This window comes from Argiope bruennichi, chromosome 11 (assembly GCF_947563725.1).
Source record: "Argiope bruennichi chromosome 11, qqArgBrue1.1, whole genome shotgun sequence".
NCBI classification, from domain to species: Eukaryota; Metazoa; Arthropoda; class Arachnida; order Araneae; family Araneidae; genus Argiope; species Argiope bruennichi.
In genome coordinates this window covers 17,708,780-17,734,372 of record NC_079161.1, presented here as the reverse complement: position 1 = coordinate 17,734,372, position 25,593 = coordinate 17,708,780, and the positions used below count along the sequence as shown (strand labels likewise).

Sequence of the window (25,593 nt, the reverse complement as noted above, 5' to 3'; positions counted from 1 at the left end):
ATTTCACGCCAAGACGTTCTCTGAGTTATCAACTTTATAACAGTGAATGCCAGAAAATTTTGAATAAACCAATCCCGATGGGTTTTTTTCTTATACTAAAGTAATGTCATTAGTTGTGATTATTTTTCTACAGCAAGATACAACTTTTGCTAGATTGCATCATATAGATAATGAGAGATTTTTTTCATATTTAGCATTTTAACCAATTTCATTGCAAATGCGTGCTACGCATATCGAAATGCTTTTGTCATAAGATCGCCAAAAACTTATACTAGACATCATCGGTAGACAATTATCACAGAAGTAATCAGCAGTAGTTGTGTATCCAAAACTTTCTCGCATAATCTCTGGTAAAGGCATTATCCCAGATAATGCCTTTACCAGAGGGAATGCCTTTACCATACGAAGTAGGGTAAATTTCACATTTTTATCGAAACTCTCAAGTGATTTTTGGCGAGTTATTTGGCGATTAGTCCCTGGCATGCAGTTAAAAATATCCGAAAACTGGATTAGTGTTTTAGATGCGTTTTTCCCAAACCAAAATGAAACAAAAATCTGATGCGCGTTTTCCCCATATATTGAAGTCATTATGTTTTGAGTCTTCGTGATTGCCTGATTTTGAAAATACAGATTAATAAGCAAACAACCCTTAATTGGATTAGGCTCAAAATTTGATAAGTGCCTACACCATAGAAATGAAATCTGTATTCATAATTTTTTTCTAGCTAGATCTCTTCCTTTTGTAGTTATCGTATTAAATCATATTCGAATAGCCAGACGATAAATATATTTCTTCTGAATGGATTTTATTCAAAATAAGTGTTTAGGTATACAAATTTGGTGTTAAGGCAATATACCAAATTTTCCTCCATCTAGTTAAAAGCATTTTTGAGTTATTTTTGCCACAGACAGATGGACATAATAACATAAACTTAGGTCTGAAACTGGAGATTCGTTACAATCTCGAGTTAGAATTTTTTAACAATTACAACATATTTTTAATAAAAAAATCATGAGAAAGTAAAAATTATGTCCGCTACCCATCGGCTGAGATTGTTTAACGGAATTAAATTTACAGGGATAAGCTTCGAAAATTAATTCACCTAGATGTTATAAATCACTTTCCGATTTATATCATTTAATTCTCTATGATAAAAATTGGATACTCTATGTGGCCTTGCTACGAGTTGCAGTGAACTGTTTCGGCACGCTCACTTGTGAATCCTTTATCAGCGCAAGTGGTTAAATAATTCATCATTTTGAAACAGTGATATGAATATTGAATGCAATAATTAGGTGCAAACAATTAATTTTTATATTTAATTCCTTGACAGGTTTCGTCAAGATAGACACGTGATACGATTGTCATGTTTTGAAATTTGAAAAGAAATCTCAAATCAGACGATTTATAAAGGAAATAAAAATAGAGTGAACTCATCAAGTTTGTATCACACTTATTCATTAATGAATAAGTGTAAAGATAAGACTAGATATAAAAAATGTATAATATAGTCAATCACTGAAGTAGAAATTATGTAGACGCTTCTAACAAATACCATATTTATTCATTATTAACTGCCTTTGGCGACAAGCTGGTTCATTAGGGATAATGCTCTCTAAAATTTTCATTTAAATATTTATGAACCTAGGTCTCTTAATAGCTTCTTCAGCAAAATATTTTTAAGCTTCAGACTTTGAATTAATATTAAAAATAAGATAGCCGTTATAGCTTTAATAGAAGTATTGGTGCTTGTATTAACCGCTTCATAACAATTAATTATCAAAAAGAAAATGCCAAAGACGTCATGTTCATTCAAACCAGCAATCAATCATCAAAAATGTCATCTTAGTTTATTGAATATGTTTGCCAATGGCATGTAGTTAAGCCCAAAGTTTGTCGATTGAATGTAGTTCATGCACAGATACTGAAGATTTTTAATTATTTAAAAATTTATGAATTTGTTAGTTAAATCATTAATTAATATTATTTAAAAACTGATATATTTCATTTTATTCCAATTCATAAATATAATTAAAATATAAAAAAGCGCAATACGTAAGAACTGAATTTTAATATTAATTTAAAAGAAGCAGACGATTTCTCCTTTCTTCCAATATCATTGAAAAATCAAACGATAAATTCTTGTTTTGTATCGTAAAGCGTTATTTTCGGCATTTTATTGAAAGAAAAATAATTGCAAACGATAATTAATTTCTTCAAGTATGTTTAAAATGCTGTGGGTTAACTTTTAATTCTTGCCAAATACAATCTTTTCATATTTGCTTCAAATCTTTTACAATAAATAAACAAGTCTGTTTATTTATTATTTTTACAATATATGTTGCCCTAATACAATTTATTTTGCAATAAAATTGAATCATACGATAGCAATAAAATCATTATCGGCTTTTGCTGCAATATAGTACTTAATTGTTTTTGTCTAACAAAGGGATGACACGGGATTGAAAATTCAGTTCGAAATGAGATTTAGTATAATGCTGGTATGCAATTAGAATGTTCATTCATAAAAATATTAAAATGCAATGGCCAGTCAATTTCGAGAAAATGATCCTCAAACGTTTGGAAAACCTTTTATACTGATAACTTTATTCCCGTCAGGATTATTCCGATGGCGTTGTTGTCTAGGTAACAGTTTCGTATGCGGAAGATAAGGGTTGAAACCTGGCTGGCATTTTTTTTTTTTTTTACTTTTTTTAATAATTCTTATTTAATTAAAAATTTACAAATGCTTTTAATTAATATATTTTTAATTTTTTATCCAAAAATTAATATTTATTTTTGAAATACATAATAACAAAATTAAAATTTAAAAAAAATTATAAATACAGATGCATTTTTTAAAAAAATAAAATTATTTAAATTTAATTAATGATTTACACATAATTTTTATTAATATGCTATTTATTTTTATGGAAGGATAGATGCTTATTTTTTTAATACTTAAATTATAATTTAATATTTAAAGGAAAAATAATTAAAAACGTAACATTAATGGCTACAGATAATTTAACTTGCTTGCATTATTTTCAAACAGTTAATTTTCAAATTCTTGGATTTTAAAAATAATAAATTATCAATTCTAACTCAACGAAGCTGTATTTGTATCAAAAATTGAAGAGAGCAGCTGATATTTGTTAAATATCTAAGCAAACGTCCCCAACTGCAGTAATCAAAAGAAACAGTAGACAGCAGGTGTTAATTTATTGAATGCGTAGGCAGATGGTTCAAAGCGTATTAAGCGAATACAAAATTTTTCTTATTTAATCGAACATGATCAAAAAATAAATTCTCTCGAAGATAATATAAAAATTTATTAAATTGTACACCATCAATTTCATCACCAATTTTTAATAAGATGATAAGGTATGCATACTACGCTGCCCAACTTTCTGATGAAAGAGAGATATTTTTAAATGTAAATGAAGTTTGTTTTCCCATAGATCTCTTAAAGAAACGCAGATGGTTCAAAGATGCAGATGGTTTTCCCATAGATCTCTTAAAGAAACCTTGCAGATGGTTCAAAGATGCAAATGGTTTTCCCATAGATCTCTTAAAGAAACCTTGCTCTTGTGGACAATCATCATTTATTTGTTGTACAAGATGTCGAAATGTATTTTGTTTCTAATGTTTTTACTATAGTTACCATTCTGGTTCTTGTATATAATCGAAAATAAATGTATATAGGATATTACTTTAGAAATATTGAATAATTTTTTTACGATGTGAGTATTTATAATTATTACCATTTATGTTATATTTTTTACTACTTTTTAAATATTAAATTACAATTTAAGTATTAAAATAATAAACATTTATCCTTTCATAAAAATAAGTAGCATATTAATTAAAATTGTCTGTAAATCATTAATTAAATTTAAATAATTTTATTTTTTTAAATGCATTTGTATTTATAATTTTTTTTCTTTTAAAATTTTATTTTTATTATTATGGATATCGATAGTAAATATTTATTTTTGGATATAAAAAATTAAAAACATATTAATTAAACGTATTTGTAAATTTTAATTGAATAAAAATTATTAAAAAAAGAAGAATAAAAACTCCGTGCAGGTTCGAATCCTGACCTTCCGTATACGAGACGGTTACCTAGACAACCATGTCATCGGGATCATCTGGACGGTAATCAAGTTATCAGTATAAAAGCTTACCATTGCGTTTTAATATTTTCATGAATGAAATTTCTAAATGTATACTATCATTATACTAAATCTCATCCCGATCTCAGATTTCAACCACGTGCCCTCCCCTTGTAAGGAATGAAAATAATTTTAAAACAATAATTTAGATGACAAGGAAACTATTTTTACCTTCCATTTTGTCGAGAGGATTTATTATTGTTATTTTATTTTTTAATCGAAACTACATACTCAGAAAATTATGTATACAACCTGTAGTTTTATAGGAAACTTCCATTTCAGTCATTATATAAATATAGTATTTCATTCAGTATCGAATCGAACTATATATAAATTCAATATATATAAATTCTAAGTATATATAAATTCGATATATTATTCAGTATAGTTTTCGAAGTATATATAAATGAAGTTGTAAAAATATTTCATTTTACGTTTGAAAAATCGTACAAAATTTGTTTAAAGTATTGTCAAAATTCAGCAAGAACGAACCGAGTCAGATTCAGTTAGAACGACATTTAAATTGGAATAATTAAAACGACAATTTTATAAACTTAAAAACTATATAAAAATCACTATTTCTGAGCAATAATATTTTTTTAAGTTATTGCAGAAAAATGCCTAAATCTCGCTTAATTTTTAATTAAAATTCGAATTAAATTCATTAAAAAAATTGCCTTAAAGTACACATTTCCAACCTCCAATGTATGTCTGATATAAATTTGGTTAATCTAAATCAAACTTTCTACTTACAGAGCACTAACATACGCTCAAATAGTTTATCATTAATATAGATGCGTTATGATGTGGCAACATGTAATATAACATTATAAAATGAATTCATAAAAGCTGTAAAAAGGTTTTTATTTAAACATTTGTTTACAGTGAAAATTATTCTTAAGAAAAGCATTATCGTTATAAATAAAGTTTAGAAATATTTCTTATGCTGAAATATCAATAAAAGTCTTTATTTCGGCTTTTTTTTTCTTGGAAAATGTAATGTTTTTGCTTTTATAATGTGCCAGATAGAATAATTGAGAATTTAATTTTATTTGAAATTGATCAATATTAAGTTACATGGGAAATAAGTTACAAAATAAAACAGTATATTAACCGAATGTTTCCGCCTACAGTTTAGTTATATTAATGTTCCATTGTAAAGCAACACTACGGTTATTTTGGGACGGACCTCGTCATTTTGAACCGCAGTCAGATGACGAGGATGACACCTAAGCTGGCACCCCCCTCTCCACACCACGCCAGTGGAAGGACGTTTGACCCTGACGGATTTAACGTCCACAGACCGCTTTAACCATCGGTTCTCGAACCTGAAATCCTACGGTTCACGAGCCGAGACCTTACCACCAGGCCACCGTGTCTGTTTTCAAATACAGGACTAGTTTTAATTGATCTTCAACTTTGATTAATTGCAAAAAGAGAGGGCATAAAAGGATATTGTGTAATGCCATTTCTAACTGTCTGAACATCTAAATTGCCATATTAAACTAAAGCTCATTTTTTTATAATTAAAAATTAGTGTTTATGCTGTTACAAATACAAGACTCTTTCGATGGCAGCAGTCTTCAATATTAAAAAACTGGCCTAAGCTATGGTAAAATAGTTGACAAGAGAATATAAAAACTTCAATTTTCTATTAGATTTCAGGAAAACTTTTTTCTTTGTTTTTAATGAAATTGAGCGTTCTATATTATTTCTGAAAGCTCACATTTTGTAAATTTTATACCTTAAATTTTATTGCAATATTCTTTTTCATTAAAACAAAAATTAGTAACTCTATCTACTTTGACTTGTTCGAGTTTAAAAAAGAAATATTTACATCATTTTAATTATTTATCTTTGCTTCTGACAATGTTTCTATTATATTGTCCCTACAGAGTTGCTGTCCCGAATACTGCAATTAGTATAAGAAAACACAACTCTGTTTGAACAAATTTAAAATGAAAATAAAACCGCCAGAAATAAAAGGCCGAAGTCAATTTATTCTTCGTTCAAAGCCATATATTGAGGAAATTCCATTATTTTCATGCGGGCTTAACGGTAAAGAAAAGCTCGTCGTTCATATTTAGATTGACTTAATTTCTCTCTCATTTTCCTTTAAAATGGAAAAAGGCAGTTTAAGAAAGAATCTCGAGCCTATTTTTCTTTAAAGCGTTTTAGTTCGAAAAATTTAATAAATGAATGAATTCTTGCTGTAATTTTTAAGTACTAAAAATATAATTTATGATTTTAGAATATGCAATGTTATTGTATATATGTTGCCGTTAAAGTATGAAATCCGTTATTTCATAGAATACCTAGTTATTCCATGAAATAACTGATCATGCCCGTTAAAGTGTAAAACTCTCTTGTATTTCATGGTTTAACTAGTTATTTCATAGAATAACGATCTGCAGCCCGTTAAAGTGTAAAATAATCTATATCATATATCTCGCACGACAAATGCATTTACCTTCCACCCCTACTGCATTTATGTTTTTGTTTGTTTCTTTTAGAAATAAGAAATGTTTTTGTTTTAGAAATAATGTTCTTTGTCATTCCAAGTGCCATTTTAGTAATCCTTGTTGTAACAAATGATTTTCTGGTACGTTTCCGTAAATACCATTTATACGCTGCATAAATTAGATAAATGGCTTCTTTTTCATTTCAATTGTCCATCATTATTTTAATTTAATTTTAGATAAATTGTTTATTTTACACTTTAACTGTCTCTCATTAATTAATTTATAGAATACCTAGTTATTTCATAGAATAACTAGATAAAGTGTCAAATGAATAACATATTACACACTTTAACGGACACGATCAGTTATTTCATGGAATAACTAGGTATTCTATGAAATAACTGCATTACATACTTTAACGGTAATATATACATATAAGTATCCCAACAATCAAATAAACAAATTAAATAATTTATTCTTTAAATAATAGTACAAAATTATTAAATTATAATGCAATTATATCAATAAATTATTAAATAAAATTATAATTTATTCAACTAAAATAATTTATTATTCTTTGCAAGTGATAACTTGTCAAAAATAGATAAAAATAATCGATGAGTTTGTCCCCTAATGGGCTTTACCAATATTGCATGTTTTTAATTTAACATAACACGATTTTTCAATAACACTATTTATTTTCTAGTATACATCGTATAGAGAAGGTATATTAATTATCAACAAATTCGAACTCCAGGTTTTGACCAATCTCTACGCTCTAAACCTTCCCGAATTCGCGAAAACACATTTTTGGAAAATGTCTGTCTGTCTATAACAAAGATATCTCAAAAAAGGTTTGAACTAGATGGTTGAAATTCAGTACACGTTCTTTATACCTAATTTGTATATTTCTATCAAATTTTATATAAAGTTTAGTTTAGTTATATTAACGTTCCGTTGTAAAGCAATACTAGGACTATTTTGGGACGGACCTCGTCATTTTGAACCGCGGTCAGATGACGAGGACGACACCTAAGCTGGCACCCCCTTCTCCACACCACACCAGCGAATTTTATATAAAATCGATTTGCAGGAAATCCGTTTGTCCGGATGTTCAAATATAAATTAACATGGTAACTACAAAACGAAGAGAGGAAGACAGTTAATATTTAGTACACAGATTTAACATCTATAGTGTCTAGACACTTGTTAAGGTTTGAGCTAAATCCAACTAGGGGTTGAATATCTTTTTGGTCTGCGCTTTCAGAAATAAGAACATGCGATAATTCAAAAACTCGTCGACTTAAAAATATATAAAATTTGGTATGAGAATTCGTGACTACAAGCGCAGATTTATGTCAAATTTTTGTTTCAATCGGTTGAAAACAACATGTCTAAAACATAAATTTGATTTTCGAATATTATTAACAATATGGCAGGGATAAATCGCCAAATAACTGGCCAAGGATAACGCGACAGATTAGACGCCAAAAAATATTTCACAGCTAATGTACGCCAGTGCCATATAAGACGTTCTCTGGCATGGCAAGGTTTGAATGAGAGTATGGGAGAAATATTGGAGAGCTGGTTTCATAAGGCTTTTTTATATTTCTTTGTTTAAACATAATGAATTTTGTACAGTATAATACAGTATGGAAAACTTAATGATGATTTTGGGTATTTCCTTGTATGTTTGGGATTTGTAAATATACAAGGAAAGAGACGACCAATCCTTTGATTGATTATATTCAAAATCTGATATCGGATTTGCAACTCTAACGATAAATTTGTATGCTTATTTTGATTTATTTAACTGTTTGCATTTTTGAGTTGTCATCTTTACATGGAGACATAGACCAGCAAATAGGCATCTTTCCCAATGCGGAATTTCGTCCAAAACTTGAAGAAATATTTATCGAAAATTTGGTGAAAAAAAATCTTTGGCGAATCTAAATTTGGCGAAAATATCAGGTAAAACGCTTTATGAATGTAACTAGATAACTTTTTGATTTACTGTGTTTATAGATGGGCAGTCAATTCGGCAGACAGACAGACAGACTTCCAAAAATACTTAAGATCTACTCATATCAGAGGGACTACAAATTTTATAAGGGCACAGAATTTTATGAGTTATAGCAGAAAGACTTCTAAATTCCCTTTCATTTTTAATGAATTAAAATTCTGATTAAATTTTCAAAATCTAAATTATGGGTTTACACCCTCCAATGTATAAACATAACAAGTTTGGTAGTTCTAGGACTAAACTTTTGGCCTGTCGGGAGCCAATCGACACACACATCTTCATCTTTATTATTAATAGAAATTCTACTTCTACAACAAGAATAGAATATTCTGATAAGTTAGGTATCTTGTTGTTGTTCTTTATAATGTCACTTGCAATGGACTAGCTGACGAAGTCAGTGATTTTAAGCCAAGGGCGCGTCTCTTGTCTTAGTAGCGCCAACTAGGGCCAAGAGTACGTCGCAGCTACTCACGCATTACATTCGCCTGCACAACCCCTTTTTACAGGGGGCACATTCACACATAGAACAGATGAAGAACAGCCATGTTCGAACCGGGACTCGAACCCAGAACGCCCAGATCAAGGGGAAGATGCGCTACCCCTATGCTTGGACGCCGGCAGGTTCGTTAACTTTTGAAAGCAAGTGGTTGTTGATACTGGTTGCAAAATTTTATTCTGCGATATTTCTCGAAAATGAAGGGCTGTGGCAGACATGCGACCATTTGATAATGTGTGTAGACTCGAGAATTTTCAAATGGAATAAAAATTGACGAAATCAATACACTGTTTGGGGCTTGAGTATTCTGTAGCTATGTTGATACAGTGAAGTAATGTTTCTGCCATTTCTCTTGAAAACTGGTTCGTAAGGGACAGACAACCCTTGATCGCACAACTAGGAACAGGACCTTCGCGTGAAATAAAAACTGACGGGATATTTTGATGTTTAAGGAACTGATTCTATTGTCTTGCAAAAATTTAAATTATAATTGTGTTTAAAATTTTGAATTATCTTGGAATATTAATTTAAGTTTTAATGCTTTTCTTTGATGTTTGATCATAAAAATAATTTTGTGCTTATTATTACACTGATTAAAATATGATTTTTATTTTTTTCAAAGAAACGCTTAGGCTTTTTATCTATTTATAAAACTCAACCTATCATGAAAGACAGTATGTCATAAAGAACATTATTAATACGTAATACATAAAATTTCTTATGTTATTCTTATATAAAAAGGAACTTCCTCCCTTTCTTTCCCTATCTACATTCTCACCATTCGCATATGGGCAAACCCCGGATGCATCAGATAATAGAAACTTTCCTGTGTCCTTTACAATAGAAACATTGTGAACAAGGTTCCAAAAAATAAAATTTCTAAGAACAGGCGAATCTTTTCGGAAGTCACCCTCTTGATATTCCAAGAAGATACAAGGCCTCGGGCTGTAGGACACGGTTACAGCGTCTCATGCGACCAATGGAATGCCACAGGCATGTTTGCTGCAGAAATTATCACGATGTCCATACTGATAAAATGCAAAATCTCTGGATTACTGTATTTGAGACATGTAGTCAGTGTTTGAAGGTCAGTCATTGTTCATCGAACATGTTATCAACTGCAAACGATTTTTATTCATAGTGTGCAGACTGATGACTATCTGTCCAGATGTCTCATTTTTTAAAGTCTACCGTTATGCTCTCTTAGGGAATGCTTCGAATTTATTTATTTTTTTGTTGTTTTTGAAGGACCGAATTGTATTGACCATCTGCGAAATCATCTTGTAACATCTGTCATTTCGTCTACTGTGCAGACGATAAATATGATAAAACTTTGTGTCGGTTCTTTGATATATTACCATTTTAGGTTACGGTTTTAGCGAAGTATGCAAGACATATTTGGAAATGGAGAATGATATTAATCAATTAGTTTGTTTAAAGGGACAGTGGACTCTGAAATCGGCAAAATGGAAGAAAATATGAAAATTTCGTTTTATTATTTCAGCACCAAAAGATATATTTATAATCAACTAAAATAATATAAATGTATTGTTGTATAAAATGAATATTTGTATTGCTTAGAGAAAAAAATATATATTTTAATGGCTGTTCTCAGCATTATGTTCTAAATAGATTTAAATATCTTTGAAATGCTCTTAGTGTCTCAATTTTTTTGAGGAAATTAAATAAAACTGATAATGAAGATTTCGGCGAAGCAGTAAAAGAAAATTGCATGTGCATTTTATGTTCTGAACTCTTTTAGTTAATCAAAAGTAAGTATTAATTCAAGAAAAGATATAATTCTTATGAAAAGTTAGTGCGTGTGCTTTAGAAATATTTAAATAACTAACCTTTCATTGGAATAACAAGATAATAAAAAGTTTTATTCAAAAAACATTTATGTAGGATAATTAGAAATAATAATAGAAAAAAAAATTGCGTGGAATATTTTAAAAATTATATCTTTTGATTTTTTGAAAATAATATATTTTGTTTTGAAGAGATTTTTTTAAGAAACTTGTAGAATCTATATTTTAACGTATATAAAAACAACATTTCGCAATCTCAAGTGAATAATTAGCAAAAGTACCTAAAAGAGTCCACCGTTGCCTTAAAAAGAGATTAGAACAATTGTTGTAAATATATATATTCTCTTTTTTCAGTGTATAAAAAAAAAGAATGTTTTTAATGAAATAATACTTATGAGCTGGGATAAAGGATATAAACTATACCAACTAATAAGCATTACACGCTTATACGTGATGCCATATTCACTGCGTAAAAAAAGTAGAAGGACACTTGATTTTGTAACAATAACCGAAAAATATTTTATTTTTACTAAAAATTTTTATTAGAAACATTTAACAAATATTTCAAAAATACAATTTTAACATCAGAATTATGATGCTCAAACATAAAATATTAATGGCAACAAAAATAGTTTCTCTTTTTTGAAACTTTGTAAAAAAAGTAGAAGGACAGCGTTATAATGAATGAAAAAATAGTGACTTTAATAAGGAATGGTCTTCCCATTGGCCTTTATAACTTCAAATATTCTGTTTGGAAGTGAATTGTATAGAGTTTGAATTTCAGTTTGACAAAAATTGTCCCACGAGTCATTCAATGCTTTTGCGAATCAAATTGCCTTCCATCAGCATAAACTCGAAGAACTAGCATTGCCCAGATGTTTTACACTATATTAAGGTCAGGACTTTCGGCTGGCCATGGTAAAACATCCACATTATTTGCTATTAACCAATTTTTGACTCCAGTCGCGGTGTGAATGGAAGCTCCGTCTTGCTGAAACTTCCACTCTTCACCCCCCATGTCAGAGGCATAAGGAAGAAGCTCGGAATTCAGCACTTGAATGTAGTCTGTATGTTTTTGCCTACCATTTAAGAAAACCAGACTTGTCCTTCCTTCGCATCCAACAGCCAACCAAACCATTAAACTCCCTCCTCCCATTTGTCGTGTTGAATAGTATTCACCTTCAGTCCCCAGACAATGCCAGTAGTGCTGATATCCGTCTGGACCGTCTAAGTTAAATTTCTTTTCATCGGAAAATATCACAGAAGTCCATTCTGTAGTCCAGGACATGTGCTCCTTAGCCCACGCTAAACGGTTATCAATGTGAGCTTGTTTCCACTTAGGATGATGTTTCCGTTTTTTGAAAATGAATTTTTTAGATCTTTTAATATAGTTGTAAACTGTTTGTTTCGTCACATGATTAAGTCCTGCTTCATTTCTTGCCTTTGAAACACTTCCTTTGTTCTTCTTCAGCACACGAGCAAGTTTTCTTTCATCACGTGGTGTTAACTTCTTCGGTCTACCAGTCTTCTTTTTATTTCCATTTTTATAAGGATTTCTGATAAAGTTTGAAACTGTATTGGGGCTCACCTGCAACAATCGAGCAATCTCTCTGACACCTTTACCATCATTTTGACATGCGGAAATTTGCCCTTTTTGCAAATCGTTCAAAGGTATTTCTTTAGGCATTTCTGAGAACGGAGAAACAACGTAACTTTTAAACAAATTTATTTGACAGAATTGACAGATTTTTTTGACAGAAAAGGATAAACAAAGTACAAAATCACTATTTAAATAAAGAACAACTCACTAAATTAAATATATTAGCAAGTGTCCTACTTTTTTTTACGTATCGGAAATTATATATACTAATTTTCTTAATAATGTTAGTGGTAGATGTTTAATTTTTGCCTAAAATGAAAACAAGGGTCATTAAATTAAATCTGCATAAATATTTGGTAGTTAGGAGAAAATAAGAGATATTAATTGGCAAAAAGACACTGTCCTTCTACTTTTTTTATGCAGTGTATGTGATGAAAAAATTGTTCATAATGCTCTACAGGGTAGACTATTAAGAACTACCAAAATTGCCACATAATTAATTCTTGAGTAGTAGGTGCTTACTAAGAAATAAATTTCTAAAACTTTCATCAAACTTTTTAATAAAAAATGAATCAAAATTTTACTCAAGTTTATTTTTTATCTCCTTCGAATATCTGGCATGGCTACAAAAAAGGAACATGACGACACAATACAACACACCTTGTAATTAAATAAGACAAAGCAAGGTTTATCACATTTGTCACGTGAATCGATTTCATTACTGCTTCTTCATGAAACCAGTGGAATAATCACTTCAAGTTAATCGTTACAGTTTGTCGACAAGTGTGCCCTCACTCTCATTATCGATTAAGGGCCAGTTAATCGTGTCACGCAAAGGATTTGAATAACCAACAGTATGCATTCCCATTTAAGTACATGTAATCTAATGAAAAAGAATATCTACGATTCTTCAAGCGTTGACATTGATCGTTCAAACGAAATGTTAGAGTAGCAAAGAAAACCGTCTGGTATGGTCTTTCTAAAACAGTCTCGCAATAAAGTTGTTACCCCGAGAATGCCTTGCTCAGCATTGGCTTTGGTTTGGTTTTATTAACGTCCCGTTTGAAGCAACACTAGGGCTATTTTGGGACGGACCTCGCCATTTTGAACCATGGTCAGATGACGAGTACGACACCTGAGCTGGCACCCCCCTCTCCACACCACACCACACCAGCGGGAGGACGTTTGGTCATGACAGATTCAACGTGCAACAGACCTCCTAACACGACGGTTCTTCGGTGGAATCGGGTCACGAACCTGAAACCCTCCTGTTCCGAAGCCAAGACCTTACTACCAGGCCACCGCGGCCCTTCTGCACAGCATTGGCGTACAATGGTTACGAAATGTTACCTTTTGGCGTGAATTTAGTATTTTTACTGAATCTATCGTATGATCCTTGGCAAGTTATTTGGCGATAACATCCCGCTATGCAATAATTGGATTCGAAAATAAAATCTGTTTTAGACACATTTTTCCATCCGATTGAAGCAAAACTTGATTGAAAACTACACTTCTAGTCGCAAATTCCCATGCAAAATTTGATATCTATACTTATATATAAAGCTCAACGTGTGTGTGTGTTGGCGCTCTACAGAAAAGACCATTTGACCTACAGCTACCAAATTTGGTACATGTATACCTTGGAGGTCAGGAATGTGAACCTGGGGTCCCTTTTTTGATTTTTAATTATAATTTTAATTATTAATTAAAAACTAACTTTCCCGCCAAAACATTTTTTCATTTTCTCCACCGCCAAATGAGTAAGAGTTCAGTTTTATTTCCCAACAGTAATGAGGCTAGGCTTTAGATTTTTTGGCTGATTATTTCAAACGATTCTGTTTATTTTCTTAATGTTTGATGCATTTAAAATGAAACATTGTTAATGAATCGATCTTTCAGATTCATTCTGAAGTACTTTTGAATTAAAATAAAACAGAATAAAGGAAATTAAAAATTTCTAATCTGCATAGCGTTACCCCAACTGGCGTAGAAAAACTCACGCATTTCCGTTACCGTAACTGGTGTTGAAAATTCACGCATGCGCATTGTGTTCTGATTGTTGACATGGCAACCATTATCAACGGATGATTTAAATTATTTTTAGATTAGTTGCATGCTTTTGTAATTAAAGTGTATTTATGTTAGTTATCTATTTTTTGTATATGCTTATAGTTTTAAGTCCATCGTTTTTTAAGTAGTTTTTTTAACCTGTTTGAACCGATAATTTTAAACGATTCGTTTTATTTTCTTAGTGTTTGATGCATTTAAAATGAAACATTGTTAATGAATCAATCTGGTCATGATGAATATGAGAAAACTTTGTTGACAAATTCTTGAAATATTACATAAATTAAGAAAGATATTCTTTATTGCCCATAAAGCTTAAACGCTAAGTGACTGTTTTCAGTAATCATATTACAAAAAAAATTTCTTTGTTTCAGTAAAAAATATTATTATATTCATTGCAGATTAATCCTTTCCACTTTAAATTAAAGTATAAATTCTACGGGTGCTAACAGAAAATGAGAGAGATACATATTACGTTATGACTGGAGGCGTTTATAATATTATGAGTGAATTATATGATTATCAAAATTTGAAATATTTTGATGAAGAAGCTATTAAAGTAGGAATTGCATAAAATATTTAATTATTAAAATTTTAACGAACATTAAGATTGGCGAACCGGCTGGTCACCAATGGCGGCTAGTATTTAATAATCCTGTTTTTTTTAGTTATTATATTTACATGTTATTGAAAGTGCAGACCTGCAGACAATCATCCTTTTGTCAGATTTGGTTCAAAATTCAATAAGTGTGTAGACTAAAGATGTTAATTCTGTTTCCCGAATTTTATCTATCTAAATATCTTCGTTTTGTAATTATCGTTTTAAATTATATTCGAGCAGCCAGACAGACAGACTTCCTCTGAGCTGATTTTGTTCAAAATTTGTTAGAAATCTTCAAATTTAGTAAAGACCGTTTACCAAATTCCATCCATCTAGCTCAAAGCCTTTTTTAATTATCTTTGTCACAAATGGACGAACATTTTCCAAAAACATGTTTCTCGAACTCAGCAAAGTCCAAAACGTGAAGATTCGTCAAAATTTTCATTTCGAATTCTTTGATGATTAACTATAGTTTCTCTATACTTTGTGTACAGAAATATAAAAAAAATCACTGCCTTCGTCGCTTACATTAATCCTTGAAATTTATTATTCTCGGGTTTTTCAAAATCCATTTTAACTTTCTGTCAGCTGCAATATATAATAGATAGCGTGTATTCTGTATATATGTTACCGTTAAAGTATGAAATCCGTTATTTTATAGAATACCTAGTTATTCCATGAAATAACTGATCGTGTCCGTTAGAGTGTAAAACTCTCTTGTATTTCATGGTTTAACTAGTTATTTCATAGAATAACGATCTGCAGCCCGTTAAAGTGTAAAATGATCTATATCATATATCTCGCACGACAAATACATTTACTTTCCACCCCTACTGCATTTATGTTTTTGTTTGTTTGCTTTAGAAATAAAAAATGTTTTTGTTTTAGAAATAATGTTCTTTGTCATTCCAAGTGTCATTTTAGTAATCCTTGTTGTAACAAATTATTTTATGGTACGTTTCCATAAATACCATTTATACGCTGCATAAATGAGATAAATGGCTTCTTTTTCATTTTAATTGTCCATCATTAGTTTAATTTCATTTTAGATAAATTGTTTATTTTACACTGCAATTGTCTCTCATTAGTTAATTTATAGAATACCTAGTTATTTCATAGAATAACTAGTCAAAGTGTCAAATGAATAACATATTGCACACTTTAACGGACACGATCAGTTATTTCATGGAATAACTAGGTATTCTATGAAATAACTGCATTATATACTTTAACTGTAACATATACACTATCTAATCAAAAATATCCGAACAATTCCAAAATTACATATTTTTCCAATTTCGTCGGAAACTTGGATTAGAAGAATCAGAAATCTAGATGAAATATGATTTGGTCAAACTGCCATTAAATTTCGAACTTTATGCAACTTAAATCAACTACTCGAAGATTTCTAGGTAAAAAAAATAACAATTTTTGCAAAATCTCTCATTATTGAGGTTCTCTTAGAGAGCAATTAAAGGTAACACAAATATTATTTTTAAAAAATCTCAATTGTATTTATATAAATTGATCTTAATATTTGGTTTCGAAATAAAATAAAAAATGTGCTGTGTTTCCTGCATGTGCAGTTAAAATCTATTTGCAACAAATGCTCACATTACTTTGAATATTCTAAATTCTAAGCGTCTTTGGCGACCAGCTTGTGCGCTCAAATTATTAGCTTGATAGATCTTTAATTATTAATGTGGAAAGAATGCTAAAATACAGGGTGTTCATTAATTATTGTCTGGGTTTCCGTACCTCATAACTTTCCAATAAAAAATATTACGCAAAAACCGATTACGTATTCGTAAATTACAACTCAAAGAATTTTATTAAAGATATTAAAGTGTAAAGCTTGCACAATTTGCACTTTTTAGACATTCAGCTGAAGGCGATTCTTTGAGTTGCACTTTACGAATACATAATTCTTTGAATTGTAATTTACGTATTCATAATTCTTTGAGTTGTAATTTACGAATACATAATTCTTTGATTTGTAATTTACGAATACATAATTATTTGAGTTGTAATTTACGAATACATAATCGTCTTCAGCTGAATGCCTACAAAGTGTAAATTGTGCAAGCTTTACACTTTAATATCATTAATAAAATTCTTTGAGTTGTAATTTACGAATAGGTAATCGGTTTCTGCGTAATATTTTTTATTCGAAAGTTATGAGTTATGGAAACCCCGACAATAATTAAAGAACACCCTGTATATTTGCAAAAGATTGAGAAACATGAATTTAACTGAATAAATCAAAACAAATAACAGCACTTGCATATATATATATATATATATATATATATATATATATATATATATATATATATATATATATATATATATATATATATATATCGAAGTCAAAGCAGAAATGAAAATTCTACTTTAATATTAATGTCCAAAAGAAAAATTTTAAAAAAAAATCTTAATTTTAACATTTGCAAAAGCAAACAATTGAATGTTTTAATGGATGAGTTTGAATTTCATAACATTAAGAATTAATTGTTGCAAATTGTGCATTACATTTAAGCAATTTATCAAAATGAAATAAAAGATTGTACAGTAACGAAATTGATATCATTAAAAAGGCAATGGTTTGAGTTTAAGGCAATGCAAAAATCAGTTTTGTGAGATAATAGTTTTGGAAGAAATGGTCATCCATTTCTATTGGTCAGTCAGCGATTAACCATCTGGTAATGTTAAGCCTATTTTCGCGCACGAATAAACTTTGTTTCGCGCTTATTTTACAATTTCCTGTAATTTCTTCTTAATGATCAGAATCTTTGGTGAATCCTATCCTGAGATCGAATTAATTGCAGCTGTAAAGCATTCACCGAAACAGTTTGAAATGTTTGCACAGCGATTTGTTTACAGTTCACTATTGCCATTCTATAATATGCAAAAAAGTTTTATATATTCATTGTTAATATTATGCTTTGATTTTACATTGTCACATTTCCTATGAGTGTCAGGTTATTTGTTAGAAAATTCTACATGTTATAGGCAAAAAGAGCTCGAAAAACTCTAAGATTTTTTAATAAATTCTTTATATCTTCCAGAATATATGAGTCATTTTTAATAAAAATTCCAAATAGAAACATAAATGAAAGCGGAAATTATAATCAGACTTCTATAAAAGCAGACCTTTCTTTTAACTTTTTTTTACTCCATCAATTTCTGATCGGTCCCCAAAATGGAATCTTGGACGAATTTTCATTGCAAAATATGAATTTAATTTCTTTACATGGCCGAAATACAGTAGTTGTTCTTTGAGTCTTTCTGGGGAATTTTTAGAAAAATATTAGAAAAAAAATCCTAAATGAAAACTTTTAAATACTTTTGATCAAAATATTGTATTAACTAATAAATCAGATTTCAAAATTTTTCCTACAGAATATTCACTGATATTCCAATAAGACAAAGGAAATCCTCACAAATCAGTTATAAATATATGAGATATAATAATTTTACAGAAAATAAATTAATAAATTCCAACTATAGAGGCACTTTTACAGAAGAAATTGCTCAACTTTGGTTAATAGTTGTAAATTATAATTATGTAAACTGGGGGTGGGGGGCAATCATAAGAGAGATTTTATAGATTTATCACAGATTAGCCCCCTTCGTCAACCTTACTGGTTCCTCAGAATCAATACTCGTTGATACGTGTATTTAATATTAAATAAAATAGCTATAATCAGATTTTTATAAATCAAATATGTTTTGTTGCAAAAGGATGAAAACTTTTTAAATTAGAATCTCAAGAATAATCTTATTTAAATTTATTATATATGTGACTCATAGAACAGAGGATATGCTTAAGAAACTGAAATTCAATTGAGCATCTATTGACTGAAATAGTATAAAATATAATTATTTTCTTCATCTGACCATTTTTTTTCTATTAAAATAGCACTGAGTTATTGAATTCTTAATACAGATATTTTAAAAGTCACAGAAACCTTTTCCTATTATTTATTTTTCTAGAAAATATATTTTTTCATCTATGTAGCATGAGATTTTGAACATATATGAACGTCTACTTGCATAATTGCTTCAACTTTTAACGGAAATGTAATTTCCTTATTAAAAGCTCAAAAGTTAATCCTATAATTAATCTATATCTATACTTATAATAAAGCTCAATGTGTGTGTGTGTGTATGTGTGTGTGTTGGCGCTCTACAGGCCAGGTCATTTCACATACAGCTACCAAATTTGGTACATGTATACCTTAGAGGTCGGGAATGTGCACCTGGGGTGGCTTTTTTTGAATTTTTAATTAGAATTTTAATTATTAATTAAAAACTAACTTTCCCGCCAAAAAAATCTTCCATTTTCCCCACCGCCAACTTTCCCGCCAAAAAAATCTTCCATTTTTCCCACCGCCAACTTTCCCGCCAAAAAAATCTTCCATTTTCCCCACCGCCAAATGAGTAAGATTTTTTCTCCCAACAGTAATGAAGCTAGGGTTAAAAATTTTCGGCCGATTATTTCAAACGATTCTGTTTATTTTCTTAATGTTTGATGCATTTAAAATTAAACATTGTTAATTAATCCATGTTTCAGATTCATTCTGAAGTACTTTTGAATTAAAATAACACAGAATAAAGGAAATTAAAAATGTCTAATCTGCATAGCGTTACCCCAACTGGCGTAGAAAAATTCCCGCATTTGCGTTACCGTAAGTGGCGAAGAAAATTCACGCATGCGCAATGTGTTCTGATTGTTGACAATATTGTCAACGGATGATTCTTGATTTAAATTATTTTTAGGTTAGTTGCATGCTTTTGTAAGTAAATTGTATTTATGTTAGTTAAATATGCTTATAGTTTTAAGTACATCGTTTTTTAAGTAGTTTTTTTAACCTGTTTTCAATGATTCAAATTATTTTTAGGTTAGTTGCATGCTTTTGTAATTAAATTGTATTTATGTTAGTTATATATTTTTTTGTATATGCTTATAGTTTAAAGTACATCGTTTTTTAAGTAGTTTTTTTAAACCTGTTTTCGACCGATTATTTTAAACGATTCATTTTATTTTCTTAGTATTTGATGCATTTAAAATGAAACATTGTTAATGAATAGATCTGTTCATGATGAATCTGAGAAAATTTTACTGACAAATTCTTGAGATATTACATAAATTAAGAAAGATATTCTTTAGTGCCCATAAAGTTTAAACGCTCAGTGACTCTATTATCAGTAATCATATTATTAAAAAAAATGCTTTGTTTCTGTAAAAAAATATTATTATATTAACTGCAGATTAAGCATTTACACTTTAATTTAAAGCATAAATTCTACGAGGGGTAACAGAAAATTAGAGAGATACATATCACGTTATGGCTGAAGGCCTTTATAATATTATGAGTGAGTTATATGACTATCAAAATTTGAAGTTTTAAAATATTTTGCTGAAGAATCTATTAAAGTTGGAATTGCGTAAAATATTTAATGGTACGACCGGAGTTTAACCCCCTGCTTGGCAAAATTTTTAAAAATCGCCAACAATGGCCTTGCGAAATGTTCAAAAGCAAAGGAGCAGATAGTCAATTATAGTGCATAATAAATATTGTCAGCTTTGTCGCGTTATCGCAACTGGGCGAAGACTCCGGTTCAACCTATTTAATTATTAAAATTTAAATGAGCATTAAGATTGGCGAACCGGCTGGTCGCCAAAGGCGGCTAGTTGAAAATATTTCTAAAGGCAAACACTTTATTTGCTTTCAAATTCAATTGCATTTAAACATCCGTTTATAAATATTTTCTTTCATAAATTTGTAAAAGCTACCTGTAGCTAAATCTGAGCAATCATATTAAATAAATTTATCTCCGTATTGCATAAATATATGTATCTAGAACAATCAGAATTCTAAATTAATTCATTCATGGAAAATAAACATGAAGAATCGAACGATTTTTGATAAAATAATAATCACAGCTATTGTCAAGCATATATAAAAAATAGAAACGTCTGAAAAAATGCAAATTACTATCTTGATGCTTTTGCAGACGATATTCTTTTTCATTTTTTTTATTTCTTTCTTATTTTTCTTTCTTTTTCATTCTTTTTTATTATTTTTTATTATTTTATTTTCTTATTTTTTTTATTTTATTTTATTTTATTATTTTATTATTTTTTATTTCATTTTTTTCTTCTTATTATTTTTATTTTACTATTTTTTTTCTTATTTTTATTACTTTTATTTCTTTTTATTTATTTCTTATTTTTCTTTTAGTATTTTTTTAATGAAATTTGGTAACAAAACAAATAAAATGCACTGAAATTAGATTTTTAAAGACTGAAAAAAAATCTTAACTTTTGAAATTGTCTTTTTTTTTTTTTTCCTTTCCTTTTAGGAATTAAGAATGTACAACGATGAATTCTTGTTTTGTCAAAATTATCCTAGAATAAATGAAATAGGATGAATACAGCTTTGCGATTTTTTTTTAAATACATTTCGATTATTCCATTTTTAGTATTTCTTAAAGATGAAAAATTTCATGAATACAAAAGGTAAAAAATTAAAATCTTTCTTGAAGATTAAAAAAGAAATCTAATACTGAATTTCAAACGACATCAATTCTAAAATTGTGTTCACAATGGACTTAATGTTAATTACTTGATAAACGTAGCTGCGCTTCTCACCTCAATATCTAATGTCATATTCTCTGGAGAAATGATGTGTCCGCACATTCTTTTTTTATTGCCATGGGTGACAAATGTCTTCATAAAAAATTAAATAAGACAATGAAATGCAATTAGCTTCATTTCAGGCTTTTGTTGCAGTTGTTCTTGAAGAATGAGAGCACTGTGCATATGACTGTTTAAAAATCCTATATATATACAGGGTGTCTCAAAAACCTTGACCGCGGATTTTATTCCTTAAATATTGATCACAGACATATACTGTAAATTACAAAGTTGCGTAAAAAAAGGTGCAAAATGTTATGAAATCGGTTAAAGTTTTCAGGTGATTAAACTTTAAAAAATACAAAATTTAACTTTTTATACGGACCCCGTATAAAAAATTCTCAAAGAGTAAAATGTGCCCCGTCCTCTAATAAGGTCATGTACAAAATTTCAGAATTTTATCATGAAAATTCTCAAAGATACATTAAAACAAATTTGGTGAAGGGTCAATCACAAATTAAAATGCAAATGACGCGACGCAAGAATTCATCATAAGGAAACAAAATATACTTTATAGCTTTAGTTTTGAATACAAATTTCAAAATCTATGCTTTCTGAAAAATACTTTAAAGTTTTATATCGTGAATTACAGAATATAACTTAAAAATAGCACAGTTAATGAACTTGTAAAAAAACTTATGTAATCTTTCCTTTAAGTAATCTTTTCTTATGTAATCTTTCCTTTATTTAATCTTTCTTTTAAGTTATGTAATCTTTCCTTTAAATTATTATTTATGCAAATTTTTAATACTTTTGAACCAATAAATAGAAAAATTATTATTTATTTATTCAATCATAACTTTCTTTAATTTGTGTACGACCCTTAAAACACGAACATCCGACACGATTTTTCTTCTTTGCGAACTCATATCCAGGCATCGAAAAGTGGTTTAAGTCAGCATTATATAGTTTCACATCTTTGAGACATTTTGTGATAAATTGCGGAAATTTTGTATATGACTTTATTAGACAATGGGGCACATTTTACTCACTGAGAATTTTTTTTGTATAGGGTCCGTATAAAAATTTAAATTTTGTATTTTTTTAAGCTTAATACCCTGAGAATTTTAATCGATTTCATAACATTTTACACCTTTTTTTTACGCAACTTTATAACTTACAGTATATGTGTATGATCAATATTTAAGGAATAAAAGCAGCGGTCAAGGTTTTTGAGACACCCTGTATAATTGAACTTACAAATTGGCTAATCTGACTATCGTGACAACAGTGAGGCATGTCCAGTCATTAAAAGGGTTTAGCCTACCCTACACCATTTCTGTACTCACCTGGATGGCGAGAATCAACCACCTTACCGGAAGCATTCTCATCCTCAAATATGAAGTCCCCCCCGCCGTTTGAAGGGTTAAATATATGAAATTCACACGTGTGTGCATGTGCGCACGCTCATGTATTCTGAAAATAAAAAAGAAAACTATTATTTTCTATAAAAATGTAGTTTTTTCACGTAGTTTTTGTTTTTATTGATAGATAAACAATTTTAGATGTTTAGATATATTGTTACGAATTTTCCAAGGTTCGTTTGGGTAGTGGGAGTTATATGGTGTGGAGAACGCTCAATCAGCAGGCGGCAGTAGAAAATGAAACAACGACGTTTATTTACACGAAGACACACAGGACAGCACAAGGACGACAACTATATACAGCACAGAAGACGATGATCTTCAACCGAGACGTGCAGCATACAACAGCATACACAGCAGCATACAAGACTCTCTACTGCAGACAGTAGCGCATAGCTTTGTTCAGCACTAGCTTCACTCCGTCCCTGCTCCGCTTATCCCTGGAAGACCAGTTCTTCACCGTCGCTTCCGACTACTCTCGCGCTATGACGACTCAATTCACGACGACGACTTTGGTTCACTACTGACTGGGCAGCTGCAGGCTGCTTATTTTATAGGTCTCAGGAGGCGGGGCTAGAAGCCTCTCAACCATTCAGGAACGTTCGAGGCGTATCTCGGTTCCTACTGGACGGATCGGGAAAATTCTCGATGTTTCGGGCATAATCTATTTTGGCGCCAAATTGTCGTCAAGTTTGTCGCCAAGCTCTGGGACCTCCTATGGAACCAACTATGCTGGGAAGCCGAATCACAGATTCGTAACAATATTTACTTATGAATTTATTTATTCGTTAATAAAATATATTCATTTGCATATACAATATTATTACCTAAATTGCTTATATTTCCCCTGTTCAAACTTTGGTCAGTAATAGCTACTTTAAACAAGTTAAAAGGAAATTCTGTTTAATGTAATTCTCATGTGTGCCAATTTTCAACATACGAAAATAATTGCTTTGTTGTACAATATAAATGTCATAGGAGGAATCACTAGTAAACAATGAATCGCGCTAGCCAAATGGCAGATCTATGAAGACTATTAAAAACAATTGGAACAATATTTATTATTATTATTTTTAATTATCCGATTTTATAAAATAATTTCTTTTTTTTTATTTCATATGATTAACAAATTTGCTTTCTATTTCTGATAATCTTTCGCATACTCTACTCCGAGTTTGCACTCAAAAAGACTAATCTTGTGAGAGATTTTGATAAGAAAATTGGTAAGAAATGATGGCACAAACATGCATAAAATATTTCATACTGTCACAAAAAAAATAAGATATAAAATATTTTTAGAAATATCAAAAAAGGCATTAGCTTAATTTTTAAAAAAAAAATCGGACGAGAATTATTAAAAACATAACAATTATTTCTATAAACAGACAATTATTTCCATAAACAGACAATTATTTCCATTTTCGTAGTATCTTGTGCAAGAGTAAGAATTATTATTAGGAATATAGAAAAATCTCCATCCGCATGCTTCGAATTCATATAATGTGAAAATCTAAATAAAATAACGTGAGTTTCAAAATTTTCAAGAATATTTAATTTTCAGGAGGAAAAGCAAATTCTGCATTTCGAATAAAATTTTTGTAGATCGAACAAATGATTTCGTATAAAAAAAAAGTATGTAAATTAATTGCAGTTAAAAGCTGACCAACGATTTCATTCACAAAATATAAATTAAATTAAGAAAAAAAAAGACTATTTCATCGATTCTTACTGCTACAGAATTTCGCCGAAAACCTAAAATTTGTTTATGGAAAAGTAATAAACATTAGTTGGTGAGTCATAAGTTATTAGTTTCACAAATTCCTTTGCTACCTCGGAACGAAATATTTCATTTTGAATCAGTTTAGCTTCAGGTTTTCCACAGCGTGTGAGGTCCATAAAAAAAATCTTAACCCTTTATTTACCAAATTATTTTACGATCAATTTTTCCGATCAAAAATCAATTTTTACGATTTATTTTTGAACCATTAGTTAAGTTTTGGCACAGAATAAACCTAGAAAAAAGAAAAAATATATACTTTTTTAATTAGTTAAAATAATTAAATTAATAATAAGAGATTTTTAATGTTGTTTTTCAAAAGATATCTACTGCTTTCTATTGGAAAAACGTTCTTCGTGTTCTTTCAAATAATATTAGAAAAATAGTCATATTGCAAAGATATCAGCCGGATTTAAATATTACTTTACAGTATCGTCAGTAAATAAAGAGTTAAAGTGTGTAAAACGGGTTCAACTTAATAAAAGGGTAGAAAAGGAAATGAAAAATATGAAA

At 29.7% G+C, this 25,593-nt stretch overlaps 1 protein-coding gene across 1 annotated transcript in view; it reads right to left on the bottom strand.

Annotated features, from left to right (window-relative positions):
- Window positions 1-25,593, bottom strand: part of LOC129957204 (RIMS-binding protein 2-like) — a 388,720-nt gene that overhangs the window by 361,703 nt on the left and 1,424 nt on the right. The window contains exon 2 of the mRNA XM_056069422.1: window positions 23,229-23,355. The gene's annotated coding sequence lies outside the window, so the exon portion shown is untranslated. The remainder of the gene's footprint in view (window positions 1-23,228; window positions 23,356-25,593) is intronic.